At 35.4% G+C, this 8,516-nt stretch overlaps 1 pseudogene; it reads left to right on the forward strand.

The window, feature by feature from the left end:
* Positions 1-2,112: 2,112 nt before the first annotated feature.
* On the forward strand, positions 2,113-4,405 carry LOC110213053 (large ribosomal subunit protein eL6 pseudogene; annotated as a pseudogene).
* The last annotated feature ends 4,111 nt before the right edge of the window (positions 4,406-8,516 follow it).

The following is an 8,516-nucleotide window of genomic DNA, read 5'->3' on the forward strand; positions in this document are numbered from 1 at the left end:
AGGAATAAGTTGGATAATACTTAACCTGGAGCATAAATGACTTGGAGGAACACTGTAAGGAAATCCTTCAAGTATCTGATGAGTTGTGTAGAAGAGGGATTAGATTTTTTTGACTTTAACCCGAATGGCAAAACTAAGAAGAATGGATGGAAATATCAGAGAGGAATTAATGGGATCACTTAAGAAAAAAAAAGGTTCTTAGAAATTAGAACTGCAAAATATTTAACTAGGTTGATTGGTAGTTAATGGAGTTTCCCTTTTTTAAAGCAACTACTAGATGACTAGTTATCAAAGATATAGAGAAGATACTTCATATTTGGGACTAAGATATCATTATCTATATCTATATTTGTATATAGATATATGTGTATATCAATATAGATAAATATGTGTATCTATCTATCTATCTATCTATCTATACATCTATATATACATATACACATATATTCCTCAGTAATATCTGAATGAAGACATATGACAAAAACAATAAATAGCATTTACTAGAATACTGACAAAAAAAGAGTTTCCTTATTACTCTACCAACTGATCTTCAAATGAGGGGAATAGTTTATGATATTGGTCATTGAAAGAGAAATGCTGAAATTTTCAGGGTCTGAAATGAAACTGTTGGCAAAAGGAATGATGTGAATGAAAAGTCTTACTAAAGTGGAGATTAACAAGAACTGTAGTGCAGGATGTGCAAGAAGAGTGGACAGGAAAAATAATTCTTTTTCCCCTACTTTTATGTCATCTGGAATATTCTGAAGTTAGATTAAGAGTAAACAGGAAAAGCACATATAGTATATCAGAATGCATTACAGCATAGGAAAAGAGTTAATCACTAGAAAGATAAGAAGCATCAGAACAGAAACATAGATGCTATTAAGATAATCTGTCAAAAAATAGTACTGACATTTTTAACTCAGAAAAGAAAATAGCAAACTATGGAAGTTCACAGCAATTTAGGAAAAAAATAGATTCCAAAACTCATCTTCAAATAACAGGATATTTTTTTTAAAAAAACTGTTTTTCTGTCATTGTGTTATTCTGATTTTTTATTAAGTATTGTATAGTACACAGATCTCATTTTTAGTCTAAATTTGCACTTCATAAGAAATACCCCCAAAGATTTTCTAACTCAGGATTCATACTATAGATGCATAATCAAGAGAGAGAGAGAGAGAGATTAGAAAGAATCTAAAGTCTCATGTTACATTTTTTACTCCTTTTATGCATGTCATTATATTCTCATTTGTATTACAATTAGTTTTATTTATTTCTCTTCCATCAAATAGATTATAATCCCCTTGTGGAGCAGAATTATTATTCATCTGTGTATTCCCCTGTCACTATAATTTTTTATGCCACTGTCTTTGTATACCACTTTAATCATAACCAGGATCCCAAGCAATTTAAACCACAGAGACTGGAGTTATTTTCAATAGTCTTAATAATATCACTGAACTCTCTTTGAAGCTGTTTCAGGCAGATCAGCAGAAAGTTTGAGTTGGTGTTCTAAAGTTATGCTGTTATACAGTGGTTGTAGAAGAGCTGTTTAACATTTAAAGAAGGAAATATAAAAAAGATAGGAATGTTTTGTTCTGGGGTTGCTTTCCTTGAGTAACTCTGTATTCACCTATTTTAGGTATCCCAAAAAAACCTTGTATGCTAGCATATGGAAATATTATAGTATACAGTTGGAAAGCTTTAAATATCAATAGTTTAAACCCATTTTGATGTAGCTAGAAATTGGCTGACCTCTGAGATGCTCCTAGGTAAGCCATATGGCTGCAGGGAATGCTTGAATCCCACTCAGATCTTGTATACACCTAATATTAATGTTTGCAGTTTTAAAATTTGAATATTTGCTTGCATCTCAATCAACTTTGATTTGGAAATTTATAGTAAAGATATTAATTTCAGTTACAATTTTAGTTTCTAATTAGTTTATAACGCCATAAATTTCTACAAATGAGGAAAAAAAAGATTTCCTTTCTTTTCTAGTCTGTCTATCTCTGAAGTCTCCAACTTGGTCAGGGTTCAGAAGGCATAGAAAAGGAAAGAATCTCAGTGTTCCTCCCTATCTGCCACCAAAAGTCTAATCAACGCATCATGCAAGTAAGACATGATCAATATTACAGATAGGTGGAAGATCTGTTTTAATTATAAGACTTCCTTTATTTTCACCCTTATAAGCTCCCATTCTATTTATTTTTATTGTTGATGTTCAGTTATTTCAGTGTTGTCTGACTTTTCATGATCCCATTTGGGGTCTTCTTGGCAAAAATACTGAAATGGTTTCCAATTTCCTCTTTCCAGCTCATTTTACAGATGAGAAAACTGAGCAAAATGAGGTTAAGTGACTTGCCCAGGGTCACACAGCTAGTAAGTGTCTGAGGCTGGATTTGGATTCAGGTCTTCTTAACTCCAGTCTTGGCATTGTATCCTCTATACCACCTAGCTGCCTTTAGTTTTTATGGATGACTATGTATTTCTCTTTGAAGTTGTCCAAGGTAAACAAGACCTTGTGTACACTTTAAAATGGAGGCAGTCAAAGCCCACCTTACTGGCTGCCAAATACAAGTTTCTCAAACTTTCAAGGCCTGGATCATAACACCATGCTCACCAGGATACTGACAAGTCACAGACCAGGAATCATGAAAGGGTTGAAGGAGAAGCTGGCAAGAGAGAGAAAAAGAAAGAAAGAGAAAGGTTTATCAAAGGATCACCAGCTTAATTTGTTTTTATCAGCCTAATTTTAATCAGATTTTCAGCAGCTGCTTATCAAGGCCTCCAGTGATCAAATCAAAGGGGTTACTTGTTTGTAGATCATCATGGCCTGGATTAATTCTAACTGCCTGTGTTTCCTTGACTAAAGCAAAAGATAGCCCCTTAATTTTCTGGGCACTGGGAGTCCTCAGTCCTAACCCTTGTAATATGAGGCCTTGACTACATGAGGACTCTTGAGGTTCTTGCAATGTTGGTCAGGTCCTAATATGCTAAATCCTAATATGATAAAGACTTAATCAGCTTCCATGATCTTGGAGAGCTTTTGGGTTAACCTGAGGTGACCACCAGGGAGAAATCATCACTGCCACCATAATTGTTAGTCATTAGAAAGCACTCCAAAATCTGAAATAGTTTTAGAAAAAAAACATTATTTGGTCATTTGGAAAAGGATGAAAGCCAGAAAAAGGGCCCCTCCTCATTCTCTGAGAGGTTTACCTTATATAGAGTTTCAGAGAAAAGTACCAGTACACTTAGCAGATAATATGCTTTGTAAAGAGGGTCCTCCAAGACAAGGTACATTGAAATTTGTGGGGGGGGGGTTGTTTTTTGGTTTTTTTGTAATTTAGCATTTTAATTTTCCATAGTTATATATAAACACAATTTTAAACACTCGTTTCTAAAAGTTTCAGTTCCTAATCCTCTCCTTTCTTCCCTCCCCACGACCCCTCATAAGAAGGCAAGCAAGTTGATATGTTATACATATGTAGTTATGCTAAACGTATCCATCATACTCATGTTGTGAAAGAAACCATATACAACACTTTCCCTTCTCTCAAGATGGCAGACAAAAAATCCCCAAAGAAACCAAAGGAAAAGAAGGTCAGGAAAGGAAAAAAAAAAAAGGAGAACAAAAAGGAAGATGCAGCTGAAAAGGTAGTGAAAAAGCCTCTAAAGCATTGCAGTCAGAGCCCATTCTTGGCCTGAGGGATTGGTAGACTCGAGGTCTACAGTGTATTCCTGGTGAGCCATGTACAAGTGGAAATATGCTGCACCAAAATCCAGGACTGAAAGGAAAAAAGAAAGAGAAGGTGCCTGCTGCTATCGCAAAGCCAATTGGTGGTAAGAATGGAGGAACCCGTGTGGAAAGGATTCTCAAGATGCCGAGGTATTACTCTACTGAGGATGTGCCCAGAAAGCTCCTAAGTCATGGCAAAAAGCCCTTCAGCCAGTATGTAAGGAGACTTCAAGATACCATCACTGCAGACATGGTTCTGATTATGTTCACTGGCAGCCATGGGGGCAAACAACTTGTTTTCCTGAAGCAGCTGGCTAGTGGCTTGCTACTGGTGACTGGACCTTTGACCATCAACCGTGTTCCTCTGAGAAGTACCCATCAGAACTTTGTCATTGTCACCTCTACCAGGGTTAGCCTTTAGGGTGTAAAGATTCCAAATCATCTTACTGAAGCTTACTTCAAGAAAAAGAGGCTCCGTAAACCTGGACACCAAGGAGAGATTTTTGACACAGAAAAAAGAAAATATGAGATGATGGAGCAGCAAGGCTGATCAGAAAACAGTGGACTCTCAGATGTTGCCCCAAATCAAGAAAATTCCTTACTATCTGTATTCTGTATTCTCTCTCTCCAACAGTTTATCCTCACAAATTGGTGTTTTAAATGCCTTGCACAGAACTCTTATTAAAATATTTGAAATAACAAAAGAAAGAAAGAAAGAAAGAAACAAACAAACAAACAAACAAACAAACAAAGAGCAAAAAAAACCTCAAGAAAAATAAAGGAAGTTAAAAAAAGTATGTTTCAATCTCTATACAGACATCATCAGTTCTTTCTCTGGGCACAGATAGCATTTTTCACCATAAGTCCTTCAGAATTGTTGTGTTGTTGAGAATAGCTAAGCCATTCACAACTGATCATCTTACAAAATTGCTGTTAATTTGTACACAGTACATTTCACTTTGCATCAGCCCATGCAAGCTTTTCCACGTTTTTCTGAGAGCATCCTGCTCATCATTTCTTATACTACAATAATATTCCATCATAATCACATACCACAACTTGTTCAGCCATTCTCCAATTGATGGGCATCATCTCAATTTCCAATTCTTTGCCCCCCAGAAAAGAGTTGCTATAAACATTTTTGTTCTTATAGGTCCTTTTCCTTTTTGCTTTTTATCTGTTTTGTAATAAAGACCTAGTAATGGTATTGCTAGGTCAAAGGGTATGCATAGTTTGATAGCCCTTTGGGCACACTTCCAAATGGCTCTGTAGAATGGCTGAATCATTTCACAACTACACCAATATTGCATGTCTCATTTTTTCCATATCCACTTCAACATTTGTCATGTGCCTTTTCAGTACTATCAGTCAATCTAATAGGTATGAGATGGTACCTCCAAATTGTTTTAATTTGTGTTTCTCCAATCAACAGTGAGTTAGAGTACATTTAAAAAAATATGGCTATATATAGCTTTGATCACTTCATCCAAAAACTGATTATATATTTTGATCATTTATCAGTTGGGGAATGGCTCTTATTTTTTATAAATTTGACTCAGTTCTCCATATATTTGAAAACTGAGGCCTTTATCAGAGAAACTTGCTTCAATTTTTTTTCAGTTAGAATTACTAACAGTATTTCATTCCATCCTATTTCCACTCCCATTTTTCTATTCTCTCTATCCTTTCACCCTGTCCCTCCTCAAAAGTATTTTGCTTCCGACTACCTCCTCCTCCAATCTACCCTCCCTTCTATCACCAGCTGCTTCTCTTATACCCTTTCCCTTCTACTTTCCTGTAGGGTAAAATAGATTTTTTATAACCAAATTGAGTGTGTATGTTATTTCCTCTTTGAGCTAATTCTGATGAGAGTAAGATTCACTCACTCCCCCCTCATGTCTTCTTGACTCCCCCTCTACTGTAAAAGCTTTTTCTTACCTTTTGTGAGATTATTTACCCTATTCTGCCTCTGCCTTCCTCTTTATCCCAGTAAATTCCTCTTTCACACCTTAATTTGTTTTTAGATATCATCCCTTCATAATCAACTCACACCTGTGCCCTCTGTCTGTATATATTCCTAACTACACTGATAATGAGAAAGGTCTTATGAGTTACAAAATCATCATTCTATGTAGGAATATAAACAGTTTAAAATTGCTAAGTCTCTTATAATAATTTCTCTTTCCTGTTTACATTTTTAGATTTCTCTTTACTCTTGTATTTGAAAGTCATATTTTCTATTCAGCTCTGGTCTTTTCATCAAGAATGGTTGAATATCATTTATCTCATTGAATTTCCATCTTTTCCCTTTATGGATTACACTGAGTTTTGCTGGGTAGGTGATTCTTAGTTGTAATCCTAGATCCTTTGCCCTCTGGAATATCACATGCCAAACCCTTCAATACTTCAATGTAGAAGCTGTTAAATCTTATATTATACTTGTGTTATATCTTGTGGCTCCATGACACTTGAATTATTTCTTTCTGGTTGCTTCCAATATTTTCTCCTTGATCTGGGAACTCTGGAATTTGGCTGCAATGTTCCCAGCAGTTTTCATTTTGGCATTTGGGATCAGTGGATTCTTTCCATTTATATTTTACCCTCCTGTTCTAGAATATCAGGACAGTTTCCCTTGATAATTTCTTGAATGATCATATCTAGGATTTTTGTTTTATTATGGCTTTTAGGAAGTCCGATAATTTTAAAATTATCTCTCTTGTATCTATTTTCCATGTCAGTTGTTTTTCCAGTGAGATATTTCACATTGTCTTCTATTTTTTCATTCTTTTGGTTTTGTTTTACAATATCTTGATTTCTCATAAAGTTATTAGCTTCCATTTGCTCCATTCCAATTTTTAAGGAATTATTTTCTTCAGTGAACTTTTGGACCTCCATTTCCATTTGGCCAATTCTGCTTTTTAAGGCATTCTTCTCCTCATTGGCTTTTTTGGACCTCTTTTACTATTTGGCCTAGTCTGTTTTTCAAGGTGTTATTTTCTTTGGTATTTTTTTTTTGGGGGGGTCTCCTTTACCAAGATGTTGACTCATTTTTCATGATTTTCTTACATCACTCTCATTTCTCTTCCCATTTTTTCTTCTACCTCTCTAACTTGATTTTCACAGTCCTTTTTTAGCTTGTCCATAGCCTGAGACCAATTCGTATTTTTCTTGGGGGGTTCTGGAAGTAGGATCTTTGACTTTTCTGTCTTCTTCACTTGTATGTTTTGATCTTCCTTGTCACCAAAGTAACATACTATAGACTGAGTATTTTTTTTCTGTTGTTTTCTCTTTTTCCCAGCCTATTACTTGACTTTTAATTCTTTGTTAAAGTAGGGGTCTGCTTTCAGGGTGGATGGCGTTCCAAGTTTCAGGGGTTTTTGGCAGCTGTTTTCAGAGTTACTTCTAGGGACCTGTAAGTTTTCATTTTTCCAAAGTGATATTATCTAAGGAAAGATGTTTACTCCTCTCCAGGCCTGTGTTCTTGTCTGTCAGGGACCATAAACACTATTTTCTGCCCTGGAACTGTGAAGAGGGCCCCTTCCATTATGGCCACAAGTTCTACTATGCTAGTGTTCCTTCTCACTCTGGACTATGACCTGGTTCAAAATGTGGGCAAAGCAACAGAGTCCTGCCTCAGTGTTAGCAAAAATAGCCTTGGGATGGAAATTTGTTAGACCCCATCATTTTGTGGGCTCTGCTTCTCCGCAATTTGCTTAGAGTCATTTTCAAAGGTATTCAGAGGGGCTTGGGGGAGCGCTCAGGCTGGTCCCTGCCTTTACTCCTCTATCTTGAGTCCACCTCCAGTACATTGAGATTTATATCAGTAAGCGTAAACATTCAAATTTTGGGAACTCAAAGCACAAGGATCTGGTGGACTCAAGATCTCAATAGGATCCAACCATTCCCTGTATCCAACTGGCTTCTTAGGAACATTTTTGAAATCAGCCAATTTCTAGCTACATCAAGATAGGTTCAAAAAATGTTAATATTTAGGGTGTTTTAAACAATACAATAACACATTTCCCTACACCAGGATGTGATGCGAAATGCTTGAGGTCTGGGCTACAAAGAACATAGAAAGAATATTATCAGTTGCAACGCTTCACCACTCTGAAGCTTTTTACATTCTTCCAGGAAGGTTTTGGTGATCAGACGTCAAAGAATGCTGGTATCCAGTGCCTAGATCTTTATAAACATTTCTTGATTAGGTTGGGATAAGTAGGAGAACAGAAAACAATAAGAATTTATAATAGCTATGATTAATAAAATGATTAAATAAGGATATACCTTTATAAAGAAAATACAGCAATTGTGCAGATGGCTTTTATGCTTCATATTCTGTTTGGCAATATTCAATCTAAATATTGAGGCTGGTTATTTAGTGACTATGAATCTTAATTGTGCTCAGAAGCATCACACTCATTTTTGGTTGATAGTATAGAATGGATTTTAAAATTTCTATTTCCTAGATAGTTACAATGGATTATGTAGAATGCACCGACCATATATACATGTACATGTATGTATGTATGTATGTATGTATGTATGTATGTATGCATGCATGCATGTAGTTGGTGTATTATAATATATGCACACATACATCCTATATACATACATACATACATACATACATATATACATGTACATGTATATATGTATGTATGTATGCATGCATGTATGTAGTTGGTGTATTATAATATATGCACACATACATCCTATATACATATATATGCACACTCTACACATAAATTTATATAAAATTCTATGTATA

This window comes from Phascolarctos cinereus, unplaced genomic scaffold (assembly GCF_003287225.1).
Source record: "Phascolarctos cinereus isolate Bilbo 61053 unplaced genomic scaffold, phaCin_HiC Scaffold_9;HRSCAF=440, whole genome shotgun sequence".
Lineage (NCBI taxonomy): Eukaryota > Metazoa > Chordata > Mammalia > Diprotodontia > Phascolarctidae > Phascolarctos > Phascolarctos cinereus.